Source organism: Astatotilapia calliptera, chromosome 6 (assembly GCF_900246225.1).
Source record: "Astatotilapia calliptera chromosome 6, fAstCal1.2, whole genome shotgun sequence".
Lineage (NCBI taxonomy): Eukaryota > Metazoa > Chordata > Actinopteri > Cichliformes > Cichlidae > Astatotilapia > Astatotilapia calliptera.
Genome location: NC_039307.1, coordinates 32065165 through 32085902, shown reverse-complemented (window position 1 = coordinate 32085902; position 20738 = coordinate 32065165). Strand labels below are relative to the sequence as shown.

The following is a 20738-nucleotide window of genomic DNA, read 5'->3' as shown; positions in this document are numbered from 1 at the left end:
TTAATTTTGAAATTTATGTAATTCATTCACAAGGCTTAGAGGGTTCTTTTGACAGTACATATACAAGGTGAATTATCATAATTTTATATATATTATGGTTCATATAATAATATTTCGGACTGATTCAAAATCGAATCGAATCGAATTGAATCGAATCGTGGATCGAATCGATTCGGGACCTTGTGAATCGGAATCGAATCGATTCTAGAAATCAGTGACGATTCCCAGCCCTACTATAGAGCTCCCTAAACTGACGACAAGAGATTGCTGCGGAAGAGCCTGTTGTCCGTATATTTATACATTTCCAAAATCACATTGTAGTGACGTATACAGAACACAATAAATTATATAATGTAAGCAACTACCTGAGAAACAGCAGATACAGCAGAGAAATTAATTATAGGCTATTACTTTTGTATCGTTTACTGCATTTATGGAGGGAGTGGTGTATGCTGGGTAATGGCACAGCTTGGGTGACTTTATTCACCCGCTTCAGCTGTTATCAGTACATACAATGGGCGTTATTAGCACAAATCAGTCCCATAGATATGGGCCATCTCCTGCTAGATTGTTCAGAAGGTTGTTATCATCCATCCAGATGGAGGATCACTAACAGGAGCGTGGAAGACTCCAGAATCCACTCTGGCTGGAATCCGGTGAATACAGCAGTGTTTACAGGTAAGACCATTTAAACGGACAGCATTTATAGAATGACTATTAAAAGTCAGCGAGTGTCAGTAATGTTAACGTGGTTATGTTAGTAATACACCGAGTGCTAATATAAGAGCTTTAAGATGCATTTGTAGATATTATTACGTGTTTTACCGTCTTTATGGTGCTAGCTTAAAGTTACGGTGTAAACGTTAGCTTATATTGGAGGAAAGCTGTTACTGTTTAAACGATGTTAGCACAGAAATATTAGCTTCTGTCAGGACTGATGAAGTTACTAGTTAATAAAGTTTCCAGTAAAGTGTTTAATCGCAGCCACAGACTGACAGCAAATATCTCGATTAGCTTCAGTGCATCTGTAATAAATATGTGCAAGTTTCAGTGCTTCGTTTAAACTGTATGATACTTATACTGACCCAGGGTCAGTGTAAAATACAATCCCAGCTGTGTGAACAAAGCCTGGCTCCTTTAATCCTGCATGACAAACCTCAGGATGCAGGCTATTATTACTCTTTCCTGCTGGCACACCTGAGACTCAGCTAGAAACTTATAGTGACGTGGACATCATGCAAAGACTGCCAGACTCTGTAATACTGCAAATGATCAGTGACTCAGGTTAACACTAAACTTTAAACAGTACCTCTGTGTCTCTGTGTGTGTGTACATCTAGGATTGAGTCAGGCTGCATTGACTGTTGGACTTTAATGTGTGTCGCGAAATCAATCAATGTAGAGCAGTGTCACAAACCACGGAGGCCCCAGAAAAGTGCAATCAAACGATGAGTTTATTAACAGCCCAGAGAAAACATCAACATATGTCTTCTGACCAAAATACATGTTGTGGATACTTATAAAGTAGTGGGGTACACGCCCCCCCATGGCGTCAATGACAGATTAAAATAGGTTCCAGACATTAATCGTACATCTTTAATAGCTATAAGCAGACATAGAACTTCTCTTTTCTATAACACCTTCCATACAAGGTAATAAACTTCAAGCCCTCAGGGTCTCTGAGGCTAATTATTGACTCTGATCATCTGTTACCAAGTAGAATAAAATATAGTAAGACACCAAATGAGTTAAGGCCTCAGGCCGGACACATTCCTTGATTATATGTATTATATGTACTGTAAGCATGCATTGCAGTTATCCTTCTATGTTCTAGTTTCCCTCAGCATGTATCACCTGGAAAGTCACGCCAGTGAAGCTTAAGACCCTTAATGAACCGAACATCAACTCAAAATAAGCACAGATATGCAATGTGTATAAAATATTTCTAACCGTATTTGTAATAAAAGTTAACATAATGGAAGGGTCCTCAAATGGACGTCTTCAATAAACAACTGTAATGCAATATCAATACTGTGAGAAATATTATTAGATGAAATAATGCTGTAAAGAATGTTATTAATGCAATTATAATGATGCAGATTATATGGCAGCAATAAAAGAATTTCTGTATCTCCACATGTGTTAAAAGCAGGTTGAAGACGGCTCAGAAACATTTGAAGATTAAAATTTAGCATTATGGCTGGTGGTGGTTTGTAAAGCCTCTACTCAGCTGTATTTTTGTTTCTAATTTATGTTTGTTGTTGTTTAACACAGATTTCAGAAGAGCAAATATGCTTAATAGTTTAACTAGATTTCATTTGTCAGTGTGGGACTGCTGAGTCACCTGAAGAACTCATTTCATTCATTCTCCACATGATGTTCATATACAGAAATGTTTCACAGGAGCTGATTTCTCCCAAAGGTTGAACTAGTGTGTTTCCATAGATTACCTCTGTATGAATGTACTTCTTAAATGAAGGCAAGTGTTTGTCCTTTTTTGTTCCTCAGTTACAGTACGTGATATCTTGATATCAGGCGGTCAACACTGGGGGAAGACAAGAAGCAGACGTACTTCCAAGAGGGAGCTGCAGTGAGGACACAGCCAGGTCACTGAGGTCAGAGGTCAGAATCTGAAACAGCTCAGGTTTATATTTTAGGGGTTATAAAAAAAAATCAAAATGTATTTATAAAGAAACTGTTGGGTCTGTGTTTCCACAAACCCCGCTAATTCTAGAGACTTATTCATCATGAAGAAAACAAGACAGTCGATCGATCCATTACTTGCGCAAGGGAGGCCTCTCATCTGTGTCCAGCACGACAATGACCTCGATGGTGGCCTCCTCTCGCTGCCTTTTATTGACAAACTTCAAACAATAGTTTACAAAACACCTCCCCTTGCAACCCCCCTTTGGTTACGTAGACAAGGCACTGTATGTAAGTAAGTGTGTGTGTGTGTGTGTGTGTGTGTGTGTGTGTGTGTGTGTGTGTGTGTGTGTGTGTGTGTGTGTGTGTGTGTGTGTGCGTGTGAGAGAGACCTCCTGCTGACCAAAGGGTCATAAACCCAGGAAGCTTACATCTTTTTTTTTTTTTTTTTTTTTTTTTTTTTTTTTTTTTCTAAATGACATCAGAAACAGCAGTATGCGACATTACGTGATGGCAGAGCTTCAGTTCATCCTTTGTCATTTTTTTTTTTTTTTTTTTTTTTTTTAATAAATAGGACAGGGGGAATGAATGAGAGAGAGAGGGGGAGAGAAAGAAAGAAAACCAAAGGGGAGAAGAGACGGTGAGAAGGGGGGGAAGAGAGACAAAAAAAAAAAAAAAACTCCTGGGTCACCTGTATGGAGAAAAAAAACAAACAAACAAACAAACAAAAACAAACAGAGGAGACAGCAAACAACAAAGAGCAACATAATAATAGAGAAAACAAAGCACCATCACAATAAACTAGCTAGTCATAGATATCAGTATTTACTAAGTAATAAACGATATTGTGCAGCACGCAAGATAGACAGCGCACAGTGTGCTTTGAGGCAGCAGCCAAGAAAGCTTTAGTCCGCGTCTGTGAATACCCATGTGTGCATACCTGTGTGGATCAGCATGCTTGCATTCCAAAGGTTTCTCCATGTAATGATCTGCTAGGGAGTGTGGGGGGGCCACAGCCCCGTCCTCCAGGGTGTGAAGCGGGTATGGAGGAGATCAAAACTCCAGACATCCAGAGGCCCCCAGAACACAAGAGACCATGGAAGACCAACAGAGGGGCAGCCGCGCCACTGTCCCAGTAAGAGCTGAGGAGAGTCCCAGATGAGGGCTCGCCCAGCAGCCGCGGAGCAGAAGTCAGGGGGAGTTGCAGTGACGCGCCCGTGAGCTCCGCCGGCCCCCAGCTGCGCCTGAGTGACCGAGCCCTAGGCCGAGAGGCCGGGGGCACCCCACCTCCAAAGGGGCCCGAGCGAGCCCCAGGCCCCAGGCCCCGACAAGCGGCCGCCAAGGAGTGAGCCGGTGTGTACCCGGACGCCCACCCCCAGACACAAAGAACCACCAACACACCGACACCTGAGGGAGTCCGCCACCGGCAGGGGAAGTGGTGGTGGGTGGAGATAGGCCTCCAAACCTTGGAGGGCCTGAGGTGTCCCCAGAGAGGTGGCGTCTGATACCCAACCTGACATATAGACACAGACATACAGGCACACACAGACACAAACATCCATTCCCACCCTCATGCTCTCATATTAACTCACTCCACACTCAACCAACGTGGAGACAGACATAAACAGACGCTGTACACACAATCACACTCCCCAAGCGTACTCTACGAACCGGGTCTAGGTACCCTTGCCCCTGGAGGGGGGAATTGCACCCAGACCCAGGTGGTGTTACCCTTTTCCCTGCGGTGGGGAGAGGCAGACCACCCCGACTCCGCAGCAGCAGGGAGGCCCCACACCCCAGACCGCAGTCGGACGGCCAACTCCTCCTACTAGCCCTCCCGCTCCAGCAGGCCGCAGAGAATGGGGGTGAGAGAAGACTCCAAACCTCCCTCCACCCGCTCATTGTAGTGTTGATGCATATGTGTTCTAAGGTGCAATTAAAACCCAGGAGGGCATGGAGCTACCTGCCAAGGAGCAGCAGGTAAGCGCATAGTCCCTCCTGCTAACCCTCAATGACTAAGTGTATTTAAAATTGAGAGGTGGGCAACGACGTCAGGGGTGAGGTATACACCCTGATGGTGATTTGGACTCCGTGATTGTGCCCACCCCCAAGATCCTATATGTATGTGTAATGAGAGTGTGAATAATGTGAATGTCTAAGTTGTGGGATAAAATTGAGGCAGAGGCAGCCAGAAGGGGACAGGGGGGGGGGGGGGTAGCCTCCTCTGCACCCTGGTGACATACCCCCACTCCAAGGCCCTGCATGTGTGGGTGGTTGTGGAGGAGCGGGAAGAGGGAGGGAGCTGGAGATGGGGAGGGAAGGAAGGGAGGGGCAGGTAACCCCTCCCTGGGGCCAGCTCCCCCGCTGACCCCAGTAGGCACTCCCACCCTCCGCGACCCGCCAGGGAAGGGGGGCCCAGGCCCATCAGACCGGGGCCCAGTGCAGTAGCGCCCCCCGGCTCCACAGAGCCCTGGACAGTCCACCCAACCCCACCACAGAGAAAACTGCACCCACCCCACCAACCACACATCTTCCAGACTACATAAGACGGTAAACGCCCAGGCTGAGATCTTCCTCCACCTCTCCTGTATCTCCCCCTCCTGCAGAGAGTTCCTGAGAGAAGAAAGCTCCTGCAAGATGTGACCATCCCCCCCACCAGTTGAAGAGCCCCCCAGGCGGCTCGATGCACCGGCGGCACCCTGCTCCAGGGCCGGGCCCCCATGCACCCACCCGCCCACAACCCCGGCAACACACCAACCAGGACCCGAGCCCCCGAGGCCCGGCCCGGGCCCCAGCCCAGAGACGGAGCGCCCCCAGAACCTCACGCCCATCCCGGACCCACCCAGGGGCAGCCAGGTTGCCAGGTCAGTAACCCGCGTCCGTCAGCACAGACCCTCCCCTAGCCCCGCTGCACGCAGCCGCGAGGAAACAGTCACCTGAGAGCCAACAGAGCCCTCAACCGGACGTGACCGCTACCCCGGTTGAGCCCCCCAAGGAAGATGCCTCCGGGGAACCCCCCGACGCCCTAAGCCTGTCCCTACCCCCTCACCAATCACAACAGTGAAGGCGGGACCAAACTATGACCCCCCACTAGGTGATGGAGCTGATAAAAGGGGCCCAGAGCAATTGATCTAATGTGGTGGCAGAGGCTGTGTCAAGACTAATGTAATCTAATAGATAATTTCTATATTGGTTAGAATTAAGATTATTTTTATTTTTCCAGTTCATGAGGACTGTTTTCTTGGCTATGCATAGGGCAGTGAAGATCATATGGGCTATATTCTTTTCTGAAGTGACATTATCTAAGCTGCCCAACAAACACACTAAGGGGGAGGTTGGAATGTTACATTTCAGACACTTTGATAAGTCTTCACATATCTCGCGCCAAAACTTTTGCACTGGTGGACAGAACCAAAGAGCGTGGATGTAATTGTCTGGTGTATTGCCTTGACAGTGTGAGCAGTTGTTGGAAGATGTAAAGCCCATCTTGAACATCCGATGACCTGTATAGTGCACTCTATGAAGTATTTTGTATTGTATTAATTGCAGACTGGGATTTTTAATTAATTTAAAAGTTTTTAAGCAAATCTGAGACCAGAAGTTTTGGTCTAGGTTGACTGATAAATCTGCTTCCCACTTTGCAGTAGGAAGGGATATTGATTCATCTAATTTAGAAAGTGTTCTGTATATTTTAGATAATAATTTGGGGGATTTAAGAGTAAGAAAATGTGCCGCACTTAGTGGTGTTTGTAATTCAACTTGACTGAGGTTAAATTTCTTTTTTACTATGGATTTAATTTGTTGATATTCTAAAAACCTTGTCTTGTTGATCCCATATTGTTCAACTAGTCTGTCAAATGGAATAAATTCTGTTCCCTCTAATATATGTTCTAAGTATTTAATTCCTTTACAACTCCATTCTGGGAAATTAATCATATTATTGTTTTGTAATATGTCAGGGTTATTCCAGATAGGTGTACGTTTGCATGGGATTAATGAAGACTCCGTTATTTTTAGAAACTCCCACCATGCTGTTAGAGAAAAGCTGATGTTGATACTTTTAAAGCATTCATGTCTTTTGATGTTTGAGCTAATAAATGGTAGGTCTGAAATCTCTAGATCCTTGCATAGTGCCTGTTCAACATCTAGCCAGGGCTCAACTAAGAAGGTATGTTTTAACCATTCTGAGATGAACTGAAGCCTGTTGGCTAAGAAGTATTGGTGAAAATTAGGCAGATCTAATCCTCCTCTATCCTTGGTTCTTTGTAGCGTTTTTAAGCTAATACGCGGGGGTTTATCTTTCCAAAGGAATTTGGAAATATATGAATCCAGAGATCTGAACCAATCTTGTGATGGTTTGTTAGGGATCATCAAAAATAAGTAATTTATTTTTGGCAAGATCATCATTTTTATAGTGGCGACCCTTCCCATGAGTGATATGGGTAAAGATTTCCATCTAGTCAGATCGCCTTCTACTTTCTTTAGAAGTGGGATGTGGTTTAGTTTAGTTAAGTCTGAAAGCTTAGGAGAGATATTAATACCTAAATATTTAATATTTCCGGATTGCAGTGGGGCAGAGGAAGAATTATGGAAGGAGCAGTTAATGGGGAGAACTGTAGATTTTGGCCAGTTAATTGAATAATCTGAAACTCTTGAAAACCAGTTTATTAAAGTAATTACCTCAGAGAGGTTGGTTTGTGTGTTTTGCAGAAAAAGCAACACATCATCCGCATAGAGACTGATTTTATGTTCTATGTTCTTACATTTTATGCCCTTAATTGTTGTAGCCTGTCTAAATGCTGCTGCTAGAGGTTCGATAAAAATTGCAAAAAGTGAGGGGGAGAGTGGGCATCCCTGTCTGGTGCCCCTCAGGAGACAGAAGCTGGAGGATGTCTGGTCATTTGTTCTGATACGAGCCGTTGGGGAATTGTATAATATTCTTATCCAGTTTATGAAAGAGTTTCCAAAACCAAATTTGTGTAAAGTTGCGAATAAAAATTTCCAATTAACTCTGTCAAATGCTTTTTCTGCATCTAGAGATAATATTATGGCTTCGATGTTTTTATCGTATGAGTAGTCTATTAAATTAAGTAATCTACGAGTGTTTGTTGAGGAGTGCCGACCTTTTATGAAACCAGTTTGGTCAGGATGAATTAAGAGGGGGGTCATTTTCTCTAATCTCTTTGAGAGAGCTTTGCAGATTATTTTAAGGTCTACATTTAAAAGAGAAATTGGACGATAGCTTGAGGGAAATAAAGGGTCTTTGCCTGGTTTTAGCAGGAGACTAATGTTGGCAGAATTCATATTTGGTGGTAGTCTGCCCTTTTCCTCGATTTCCTGCAACATGCTGTGGAATACTGGTGCCAAAATTGTCCAGAATTCTTTGTAGAATTCTGCAGGGAAGCCGTCTGGACCTGGAGCCTTATTATTGGGCATGCTTATCAGGGCTTCCTGGAGTTCACTTGGCGTCAGTGGCGAATCCAATTCCATTGCTTGACTGTCTAGTAATTTTGGAAGAGTTACGTTGTCAAGAAACAGATCAATTTCATTTTTAGATGGGTTTATTTGTGGTGAGTATAAAGTTTCATAGAAATCCCTAAAAATGTTGTTTATTCTTCCAGGATCATATATTGTGTTCCCCGATAAATCTTTAGCAGCACATATAGTTATTTTTTCTTTATTTATTTTTAGCTGGTTAGCTAGAAATCGACCTGATTTGTTACTGTGTTCAAAATTCTGCAAGCGAAGTCTTTGTATAAGGAATTGTGTTTTTTTATTAATAGTTTCATTTAATTCTAGTTTTGTTTTGCATATTTTGTTCAATGTTTCCTGATCTTGGTGGGACGCGTAGGCTTCTTCTAGTGATTTGATGTTTTTTTCTAATTCCTGAATATTTTTGTTTTCTTCTTTCTTTTTGTGTGATGAGAAAGAAATTATTTTACCTCTCATCACAGCTTTCCCTGCTTCCCACAGAACAGAAGCAGATATTCCGGGAGTGTCATTAAAGTCTAAATATGAAGTCCATTCCTTTTTAAAGTATTTAATAAAGTCTTCATCTTTAAGTAGTGATATATTAAATCTCCAGTTTTTACTTGGCGTAGTATTATTCTTGTGCATTAGTGTTAAAGATACAGGAGCATGATCGCTGACAGCTATAGGATGAATCTCAGTGTCTGAAATGTCACACAGCAGTGAGCTGCTGACCAAAAAATAATCCAGACGAGAGTAAGAGTGATGAACATGCGAGAAAAAAGTATATTCCTTACTGGTGGGGTGAAGAGAGCGCCATGCATCGCAAAGACCAAAGTCGTTCATATACTGTTTGATTATATTTGTGGACTGCCAATTACGCTGAGTTCCTGTTGTGTTGAGCCTATCCATTTCTTCATTTAGTCCAAGGTTGAGGTCACCGCCAAGAATGAGTGTGCAATCAAGGTGTTCAGAGAGTGCACTAAAAAAACCGTGGAAGAATGAGGGTTCATCAACATTTGGACCATATATACTAACAATACATAGTTTTTTGTTCAATATTGATAGTTTAATAATTAGAAATCTACCCTCTGGATCTATAGCTGTATCGAGTACTGTAAAATTAACATTTTTATGTATTAAAATTGCTACTCCCCGTTGTCTAGAATTATAACCGGCTGCAAACACGTTAGGAAACTCAGGTGTTTTAAGTTCGTTTAAACCTGTGACAGGTTTGTGAGTTTCTTGTAATAAAACAACATCTGCCTGTAGTTTTTTAAGCTGGTTAAATATTTTTAACCTCTTTCCTCTGGTGCCAGCTCCATTTACATTCCATGTGACAAACCTCAGCATGCCCTTAATTGTGCGTGTATGTTTAATGATGTATGCTGGGTGTTTCGTTTAGACAGGTGGAGAGAATATGGAAACATCCCTTGTTTGTAAATAGAAAGAGAAAAAGAAGTGTGGTGAGAGACTCCATAAGTCTGACTATGTGTGTGAATATTCACTAATATGAACAAGCGTGGCTTGCTTATGTGTCCTGCAAGTCTGTGCGTGCTGTGAAACAGAAACAGATCTTTCAGATAGGATGTATCTACAATAAAACCTCCCCCAGCACAGAGTGGCTGGAGAGGTGGTCAGGATCAAAGGGATGGCTTTGATCCTGCTGCTTAAACTAAGACTATACAAATTTAAGAAACACAATGGCAACATTCAACAATTAGACTTAACAGAAACCTTTAAATAATAGTCATAATTATGATTATTATAAGAAACATCAAACATTTAAGTGGATTTTCTGTTACACATATCGTGTTAGCCCTGCGATAAACTGGCAGCCTGTCTTTGTCCTGTATCAGCTGGGATAGGCTTCATCCTCCCGTGACCTTGAATTGGATACATTGTATTCCAATTATGTAATCTGATCATTTACAAACTCAAGGTATCTAATCAAAATATAAGTAATAATTATAAAATGGGAAAGCAGAAATAAGTGTGACATAAATGTAAATGTGTGAGCTGACATAGAGGACAGCTACATGTAGCCTGAAAAACCTTTGTTGTCAAGTTTGCAGGTCTATCAGCACGAGACATTCTTACATAGAAGAGACGTTAAAGTCTCTGACTCAGTGAAGCATTATTGGTCCCGTCTGTTTGGATAAATATAGTAAGCTGATGTATGTGCATTTATTGACACATTTTCTTAAGTGCTTATCCAGTTCAGGATCACAGTGGAGCTGCAGCTGGATATGTTCAGTAAATAAACCTTACAAAAGTCAACAATAAACCTGCATCCCTGTATGTTGTTGTCCACAGGATGAGAAAATCAAACTGGAAGACTGTGGAACATGTTAATAAATGTTTGTGTGTTTATGCCTGTGTCTTTCACAGGAGGCGCTGGAAGGTTTCCCTAATAGTTCCTGGTGAATCAAAGCAGAACCATAAAGGTTGCTGGACTGCATGATGGCCTTACCCCTGAGCAGTCATCCTGTTAAAGGAGGAACCACTTAGAAGCTGTTTTCAAAGTAGCTGAGCAGATTTCATCTCAAGTAAGCGATTAACTGTTTGTTCATCTGTTCTGCCACTTAAAGAGCATTTAAGGACGTCTTTTGAGTGTCCAGCTGAATTAATTCTACTGGCTCTCATGGTCATTTGTTATTATAGACATATTTTTCATGTTCATCCAGCTATTTAGTAAATTCTATCTATTTCGTAATATCCGTCAGCTATAAAATGTAATATAAATATAAAAATATCTAAATATCTCCTGTCCTTTATGTTTTAATGATGTAAGTCTGTTTACATTAGCATTCCTCACATATCAATGAGATGCTGTACAGTACAATCCTACTGACACAGCAGAGGGATAACGACGGCTATTCAACATCGTTACACGACACATTCGAGCTGCATGACGCAGACAAAGTGACTAAATCATCTTTTTGTGGTTTATTGTCTTCAAACCAGCAGACAAAGCCGATTGCAGAAGATGTCAGAGAAGAACTTCAGGCCGTGGACTGAAAAGGTATTTTTTTCTTGTTATCAAAAGACATTTGGAGTGGCAGCTTCTACAACTGGTTGTGCTAAAGTAAAGCTTACAGTCTAAGAAATCACAGTGTTGATATTCAGCACAAAGAGAAAAGCTCACTTGTTTGAATTTATTTACAATCATAGTTTTTATAAATTCTGACTGTAAACAGCTTTTACAGCTTTGATATTGTTTGACACTAGATATCAGGTTTAATTTAAAGGTTTCTGTGTCCCAATGAGCCATTTACACTGACCAGTGTCAGTTTAACTGTAACACATTGATTATTTAGTTCCAACAGAGAAATAACTGAATGTAAAAATGGCAGCCCTCAGGCCAGGTTTATAGAGATATATGCATGCATTATGAAATTGATGTATCCCAGATAATTGTTATACATCTAGTCATGGCAGACCCACCCCTTCCTCCCAAGTGAACTGCAACCCAAAAGAACTAGTGGTATTTACACACTCACAACCAGTGTGGGGTAAAAAGAGCCACCAAAAAGCTGTCAGCCACAGATGTGCTATAAGAGTTAGAAACTCTACTTATGGAGAAACTTTCTAAGTCTAACAGGGGACAGGTACTCCTGCCCAAATAACATGATATAACCCCACATACAGCCCAGCCATAAAGTGAACCAAGTCATTTAGTTAAAGACAGCATGGGACCAAATGTAACCAGCCTGCACCCACCTCACATTTCTTCCTCCTGAATTAAATGAATGAATGGATGAAAGTTAAATTACTACAAACCTAAAGCCACTAGTTCCCACACTGGAGCTCCCTGACACTGTGTGTTAACTGTATTTAGCTTGTATCAACAGTTGTAACAGGCTAAGATACGTGAGACACTGCATTGAATTTGTTCCTGTCTTAATGATTTCAGCTGACTGGTTTCAGCTCAGATGTTCTGCTTTTTCCTTTCAGTAGATCAAAGCAGCTCGTGCTCCTTCTGCTTCCAATTTAGAAGAAGAAGGTGAAGGCTTCAGCAAAGTGGCGTTCATGGTCTCAGTGAACAGTCACGGTCACACACTGCATGTGGTTTTAAAAGCAACATGTCTGTTCACCACAACAATGGAGATGTGTAATATTAGTGCAGCTACGGTTTGTTCTTGAACATCAGTTCTGTTTTCTACTTTGATCACTTAGACCAAAAAAGTGTTGTTTTCAGATTCTTTCTTTTAAATCTATAAAGCACCTGTTCATTTTTTATTACAATTAGTTTCACATAAATGTTAGTGTTTCCTTTATGATCTTTTAATGCTTACACTACACTGTACATGTCTGCATTAGAGACATTTCTGTTACCTGTTTCTGTTGACTCAGAGTTGTGAAATGTTCTTTTATTTGATGCACAATATGAAGCTCATAATTTTCTTACAAATAAAACTCTAATGACAAACATGAACAGCTGTGCTTATTTCTGAGACATGAGTTTTTGAATGTGTTCATATTTAGACAGTGTGCATCTGTCTGCTGAAACTGTAATGGTGAACCTGAGGTGATGGTCAACAGAAGGCAAATATATATCAATATAAAACAATATTGAAGTAATGTCTTTACCCTCTGCAGCGTGTGGACGCAATCACCTTATTCACTGTAGTAAACGTGCACCGCTAGCTCACGTGACTGACTGTCTCCATAGTTACATCGTATATTATTAGCTATGTAAACAGCTTCCATAGATACCGCCATAGCTCTCTGCAGCTGTAGCACTTTCACACTTTGCAAATCATTTCACGTGTTTGATAGTTATGAAGACAGAATGTGTTTTTAAGGTCATGCTAGGCGGTTGCTATGGTGGTTGCTGTGGACTTGGGTGGACCGCGTCCGATTCCTGTTATTAGCTGTCCGCCTTAGGAAGGCTGCGTTCCATTTACAAGTAGTTACAGTCTGCCGCAACTCGAACTCAAACCCCGCTTTGTTCTTTAATTATAGGCCTTTTATAGCCGTTCATGACACGCACACACACACATAAAGCATTTGCCTCACCATGAGAATGCAAGTTTACCTAACCTAACCTTAAAGTATCTGATATAGGATAGAAAAATGAAGCAACCAGAGATTTAATGATGAAGACTCTGGGTTCTGTAGTTCACGTTTTACAGTCCTGAATGACTCTTTGCATATGATTTATTGAAGAGGACTTTAGAATGCACTTTACATTTAGACTGTTGCTGTTTCATTTTTTACATTGTTGCCGTGTTATGTCATGAATAAGGTTCACCTGCTGGGGGTTTGATGGATCAGCTGGACAATTCAGTCAAAGACAGACTTCATTCATCATATGCAAGAATCCTAGTTGGATTTTTGTTGTCACTCATGTTTTTGAACCAAATATTGAAAACAATTCTGACAGACTGGATACCTGGTCAGGGTGTACATTACCTTTTACTCAAGCATCCCAGGACAGAGCCCTGCCCCACCATGAGCCTGGGTGGATACGTGGTTATAATATAAAAGGACTGATACTGAATATGAATATTTCATGAAAATCAAATTATAATACAAATTCCTAGGTGTTTGTTATATCCAGCAAGAGTAATATCGATTACATATGTCTGAATTGCTAACCCTAACCCTAGCTCAACAGACCACAGTGCCCTGGACTGTCAGTATTATTACATGCTGTGAACATAAGTACCTTCGATCACAGTTTATGTTGTAAAAGAAAAGGAATATTGGAAAAAAAGATCAACATTGTGATATTATTTCTTCCAAACTGACCAGAAACATGCTTGTCAGACTCTCACAGCAAAGGATCAGGCTCACTGTGCATGACGGCTCAGGCCAATGATGTCTGTTAGATTGTCAGTTGTTTAGTGCTTCTGTACAGTTAGGGTCACCGTCTCTATTTCAGAATAATTAATATGCGGAAAACACTAAAAGTTGATTGTCTTCCAATATTCTAGCATAATTAAAAAACTTTGACTTTGTAAGTACATATTGTTACAGTCCTAATTCCAATATGATTCTTCATAACGCCTGCTTTGAAATACTGAACTTTAAAATTTACCTGATGAAAGATAGTTTACAGTGGCACTCTGTCAGGATAATTCTGACTATAAGATCACTGTATTAATCTGAATCCTTCTGAAATGTGCTGTGAATGAATGCTGATGCAACTCACTGTGGGAAAGCTGTTAATAAAATGAATCTGTGACACATGCAACACATTCACAGAGGAAGAGGGCACAAAGGGAGGACATGCAGAGGCTGTGTTGAAGTCAGAAATCCAAATCTTTATTAAAAAACAGGCGGCGGTAACAAACAGGAAGACAAGCAGTCCATCAAACAGTCTACAGGGTCAAACATTCAGAGAATTCAAACAGCAGTAAAAAATAACTGGACACTGAAAAACATAAAGCAATGTGTGACGCAATAGAAGGAAGCAGCGCAGTATATTCACTGAATTATCATCAATTACAAAAGAGAAAAACGACGATTTCTAAGGATTATTTTCTTAAATGCAGTTAGAGTGTGGCTGGTAAAGATGGAGACATACAGAATGTAAACTGTGTGAGTTTGTGAACTTTGTTAGTAACAAATGAGGTAAAAAAAAAACAACAACCCCAAAACAGACAAAACACAGAAAGAGGCTCTCACTATTCATTAATAATTAGAAAGAAAAATTCCTGTCGTGGATTTTTACAGTCTTAGTTCCGCTCGCTGTCATTATTATAATCATTATGATCAATGGCGAGGTCCTGAGGTGGGCGGGGCTGTCTCTGGTGATGTCACCATGAAGGAACAGCATCTGCCACGTGTTGGTGAAACATCTCAGTACACTGGTGTAGTTTCCTCTCCAGCTGTTTGACATGTGACACTTGAACATTAAGGGGAAGAAGAAGAAACAGTGTTAGGTCAGGTGACCACATGGTTTCTAAAGTAACTGACAGGAAGTAACCAGGCCGTTAGAAATGGATGGCATGTGTTTAGAGTTACTGTAGTTGGGTAACTCTACTTACCAAAAGCAGAAGCACACAGATGACAGATCAGATGCTGAATGTTGCAGGAACATGCTCATGTGTGGTGGTCATTCAGTGCTGCAGGTTAGACAGTCCAAGACTGATATGCTGCCCATCTGAGAGTTTGAAAACACACATGCAAAGATTTATTTTGTATTACAGTTAAAGTTGGATGTTCATTTTTGTCCTTTAAAAATGTTTGTGTATTTGAAAGCACTAACATTTAAGGATGACTTGGATCGTCTCCTTTAAAGGGGAGACAAGTGTATCCACTGATCCACGTCACTTTACCTGGATGATGACTCCTCTCCCCCTCACTCAGAAACACTCCTAATATAACCAAGCAAATAAATAATATTGAAGATTTACTTACATCATTACAAAAACAGCAAAAACATCTCCCTTTGATTCCGTTTCTACATTCCTGCTGAACATCAGGCAACAAATATCTCAATAAATCACAGTAAAATGTAAAGCACATATTTTCTTTGTCTAACCTCTGCAGAGCCTCTGTCAAGAAAAACACATCTGTAAGCATAAAACAAATATACATTCATGACACGTCACTGGACAAACCTCGGTCAGTTGATTTCCTCTGTGCAGTGCAGACGAGCATCAGTCAGCAAGTCAAGGTGGTGAGATGGACTGGTGTCCTTTGTGACTCTGCTGGTTCTTCTGAGGAAACACCACCGTCTCTCCACACCGTCACCATCTGTGAGCACAAACTGCTGCTCTGCTCTGCCAGCATGTAGGAAATCACATATCACACACACAGGTAGTGATGTGACGTTCTGTATCGAGGCTTCGAGCTGTGTCGAGTAATGGAGGGGGCGTTTCCACGATGCGCGTATCGAGGCTTGCTTCATTTATGGGAGGAGCTGAAAATGATGACGTCCGAAGCCTCGCTGCCCGGCTGTACCACGTGACTGGTTCATGAAGTGGTTCGAACTTTGCCGCGAGCTATGACAGCGATATAAACCCCTCAGACTTCATTCAAATGTGGGTGTTTGATGGAGAGTTGCGGTTAGTGAGAGTTTGGAGACCGTTTGGAGGTTTATGAGAGTGAGGAGAGAAAGTCAGGAGAGAATGGAGCCAGCTAAGAAGAGGAGGATGTCCTCCCCTGTGTGGGAACATTTTGATCTTATTCCTCCCAACAAGGTATGTAAATTTCTACAGAAGATGTATTTTCATGATACTGATGGTGCAATACAATATGTTGAGCTGTCTTGACTTTTGTACAAGGTGAAGTGTTTGCTATGTGCCAGGGAGCTGGGATATAACAACAACACCTCATCCATGCTTAGGCACTACAGAGCTTTGCATGAGAATAAGGGAACACCGATTGTGGAGCAAGACCAGGTGAGCCATCAAATGCAATGATAATATAGCATGCAGTAATGTTACTAAATGATATAACAATATTATACAGCTGTATAAGTTACGTGTGTGATATTTATATTTGTGCTTTGTCTTTATTGTCTTTCCTCAGGAGAACAATCTCAAATAGATGAAGACCTGGTTACCATGGTGATTGAGGACTCACAGCCATTTAGCATTGTGGAGGACAAAGGATTCAAAAGATTGTTAAATCATTAAATCCTAGCTATGTTCTCCCCACTAAAGGTTATAGAAGCAGTGAAAATTTAGTTTTTACTGAATAAAATGTGAACAGGCAGGACTGAGCTCAAAGCCTCAGTGTGTAGCTGTCCATACCTCAACGTTACAAAAGCACAACTACTGTCCACACCCCAACCACACCTCACCTCACAGTAAATGATCATTTCCATTTCAAGCATTTCCAAATGATCATTTCCATACTGCCACTATAAATATACACAGTATGCTGCATCACTACAATATACATGTTTTACACACTCCTTTTGTTGTTGACATTTACAGGCTGTGTGCAAAATGCCACACTCTTCAAATTCATGCCAACTAATATTTTTACGTCCAGTAGGTGTCCTGCTAGAGCAAATGAAGCTTCGCGTTGGGGTGAACCAATTAGATTAAAAGCTTCAGTGCTTCATGGGGCTTCATCTGCCCATCACTACACACAGGGGTGAAGAAACATCAGAGCTCAAACTTCAGCTCTCCTTAGTATGGCTGGCTCCGTTTCTCCAACAGCGCACACAGGCAGCAGCTGCCCGCCCCCTCGCTCAGTCGCTTAGTGCCCGAGCTCGGATCATACCAATATCAGGGGGGATTCACGCACAGTCGTAAATTCCCACAGTGTGCACTATGTGCTTCGAATATTGTGTGTACTTTTTGTTTTATACAGTTGTCAGCCAGGCATCTAACTATGAAAAAATTACACTCCAAAATACCTTCTGACAAAACAACCCGGGCTTAAGCCCAGTAAGCCACCCCACGCTCCGCCCCTGGTGCCAACATCTAGTTATCTCTAAGTCATGCCCTCTTTTCCAGCCTATTAGAGGAAGAGCCTGCTGCACTCTGCAAACAAGCAGAGGTCAGTTCAGCTTAATTCATGTAGAAATGTGTTTGTCCAAATCTGCAGTTTGTAGAAGGTAAGGTTTTAATATCACAGTAAGAATGAATTGTGTGTGTGTTTGTGTCAGGTGTGTATATCAGAGGTCTGTTCCTTGATGGGGCGCGCTGGGACAGAAAGACCAAACGTCTTGCTGAGTCCTATCCCAAAGAGCTGCACGACTCCATGCCTGTGGTGAGCAATCGGCATTTCATTCATGTTGGTCCTCACCTTTTATTTCTAATAATTTTGTGCTTTTTATTGAATTTTTTGCAGCTGTTGTGAGCCCTCACAAGTACAGCGCATCCTTATGGAGTTTTTCAGGGCTAATAAACAGATTGAGCTCTGTTTAAAAACTGTTTCCTGATGTCACAGCCCAAAGGCATCATTTAGTTTTCACTCAGCACTATTTTCTATTCCAGATTTAAGCATCAGTGTCAAGGCAAAAAATCATGATGTGTATGGCAGAATAAGAGGAAAAAAGCATTATTTGTAACCAGCTGATAATTCAGTGGAAAAAAACACAAAACTTTCAAATGACTGGATTTGAAAGGCCTCGGTTGGAAGGTAAACGCTGCAGCGCGTGTGTGAAACTGGCTTATGAATGCCTTCCTGGTGAGGCCCCATGCAGAAACACGTAGAGAGAAGCGTGTTGGTTTACACTTTATATTACAGCTTGTGGATTTGAAAGCTCATTGTGCGCACTGTTAAATGAATTTGTGGAGCTGATAGCAAAACACTGCAGGCACCTGGTCCAAAAAGGCCCCAAAAAGCCATGTTGCATAACAAATTCTTACATAAAGTTTGCAGGGAGGAGGTTTATTGATTGTGCTTGTGTGAATCCCTCTGGCCATCAGAAAGAAAAAGTTTTTAATTGTTGCGTTGCTTGTAAACCCCAGTGCGACAGCTTTTACTTAAGAAGGGACAAATACTGCAAAGGAAGCGAGCAGCAGCCGCTGCGGGTGTAGCTGCTGCTTCACCCAGGAGGATGTTCTCTGCAGCCTCAGCACTATTTTACATTCTGCCTGCAGGACACTTGTCTCCTTCCCATCCTTTTATTAATTAGCAGGGCATGCTGTGGCATATGAAAGCAGACTGACAGAGTGATGGAAGTAACCGGCTCGGTGGCTCAGAGCAGCCACTGATCAAGTTTTCCTTACGGTTTGAATCTTTTCCATTCTCTGTTCTTCACAATGCAGTCAGCGCCTATGAATTATGCACAAGACTGACTGTTTTTTTAATATTCAGACAGTTCAGGGCAAGTTATTAACAGAATCAGTTCTTGACAAGAGCGGAACTTAATTAAAAATGTGTTTATTATTTGTGGGGAGAGAAAAAAGCAGCACAACAGAGGCTGCCGCGCCTGCCTTTGAAATGCAAATCTTCGCTGAGGCGCCCGTTATGGAACCAGATGAGCAGTTTTTCAGGCTGCAAGTCTACAAACAGTTTTTGTTTTTTGGGTTTTTAAAGATGTTTTTTAGAGTGGCCCAGTTTATCCCTTTTGCATAACCAAGACTTCTTAATAACCCAAGGGAGCTCTTGCTCGTTAATGCTATTGTTTTATAAGTTTATGTCCCCAAAGTTCCAATTTGTAAGTTAATGTTTGGATAACAAATCGAGAGCCAGGTTAGTTTCCACTGCAGCGATGCTTATCGCTCCATCCTGACCTCTGAACCCCTTTGAAGACACCCACGCCCATCACAGTGCATTTATCCTGCAATCAGGGCTGTTTCCTTTTGTGTGTCATCAGCGGAGGCGAAGCAAACCCCCAAAGCCAGCTGAATTATTCCACCAGTCAAATCTTATGAAAGGAAAACAACCTCTACACAACCACGGCTGCTTTCCAAACTCTAAACAGAGCACACCCAACACTTTGAGGTGCGACCACCCCATCCCGTCCCCTCTGTAACACTCTGTGCTTCTCTCTGTCAGATGTGGTTGAAGCCCATGAAGCGAGGCGACATTCCTGAGAGGATGTGTTATCTGGCGCCCGTCTACAAGACGAGCGAGCGACGTGCACCCTGTCCACCACTGGACACTCCACCAATTATGTCATCGCCATGACACTCAACTCCAATGTTCCTGCGGAGCACTGGATCAGAAGAGGGGTCGCTCTACTCTGCCAGCTCAGCTCGTAGTCTCAGCTTTGACTTACGTCTGGATTTGTTTTACACTCTGACGTGTAATTAAAAAAAAATCGGGAACAGAAACCGATGCAGGCTCTCTGGGCTTTTTTTCAGAATGTTACAAACCTGCAACACCAAAAAATGACACCAATAATCATCCACAAAACACACAAGAGCACGTGTCGTACACAATGTCAGTGCCACGATGCATCAGCTGGACGACATCAGTGAGGCTGGTCGAGCTCCTGTAAAGGACCGCTTCACGCTGCACTGGATAATAACACAAACCACAATCTTCTCCTAAACCAAGCTTATTATAGTTAAATAAAACTACAACCAGATATCAAAAATAAACATTAGTTAACTGGTTTTGTGAACTTGGAAAACTAAAATGACTTAAAATATGGAGGTAATACGTTTGGTTTTAGTACCAGTTAAAACATTAAAACTTGCTGATGAGGGACTGATGGACACATTTCTTGAGGCTTTGAGTGTCTACAAGACCAAGAAGACACTGAACACTTCATAGACACCTCAGCTTCACTACGGGAACTGCAACACTATGCACTCCACACACTGTATATAAATGCCACTTGTTTTGCACATATCCAACTCTGTATATTTTTATATATTTTATTTATTATTATTATTATTATTATTATTATTTTTTTTTTTTTTTACTATTTAATTTGTAAAAATGTGTATACACACACACACACACACACACACACACACGTAGGATAATATTTAGTATACACATCCAGAAATGCATACACTATTATATATTGTACATATATTTATTAGTTTCAGAGTGCCATTCTTGTATTTGCTGGTTTGTGTTGTTGTGTTTTGCACATCTCTGTTGCTTGTGGGGCTCGCACACAAGAATTTCACTCGCATGTGCTGTGACAGTGTGCCTGCACATGTGATGTGACAATAAAAGTGATTTGATTTGATTTGATTTGATGATGCTACATTCTTTAGAGCTATGCTCGTAGCATTCTGCCTGTTAGCT

The 20738-nt window shown here is 41.6% G+C and overlaps 3 long non-coding RNA genes across 3 annotated transcripts; 2 read left to right on the top strand and 1 right to left on the bottom strand.

Annotated features, from left to right (window-relative positions):
• The first annotated feature begins 622 nt into the window (after positions 1-622).
• LOC113024586 (uncharacterized) lies at positions 623-10827 on the top strand. Its single transcript, XR_003272682.1, has 3 exons — positions 623-678; positions 2508-2621; positions 10503-10827. It is a non-coding gene; the product is annotated as an uncharacterized LOC113024586 (long non-coding RNA).
• A 3912-nt stretch (positions 10828-14739) lies between these two features.
• On the bottom strand, positions 14740-15877 carry LOC113024583 (uncharacterized). Its single transcript, XR_003272680.1, has 4 exons — positions 15686-15877; positions 15331-15439; positions 15110-15225; positions 14740-14967 (listed from the first exon to the last, which is right to left on the bottom strand). It is a non-coding gene; the product is annotated as an uncharacterized LOC113024583 (long non-coding RNA).
• Positions 15878-17535: 1658 nt separating this feature from the next.
• On the top strand, positions 17536-19609 carry LOC113024585 (uncharacterized). Its single transcript, XR_003272681.1, has 3 exons — positions 17536-17579; positions 17689-17792; positions 19530-19609. It is a non-coding gene; the product is annotated as an uncharacterized LOC113024585 (long non-coding RNA).
• The last annotated feature ends 1129 nt before the right edge of the window (positions 19610-20738 follow it).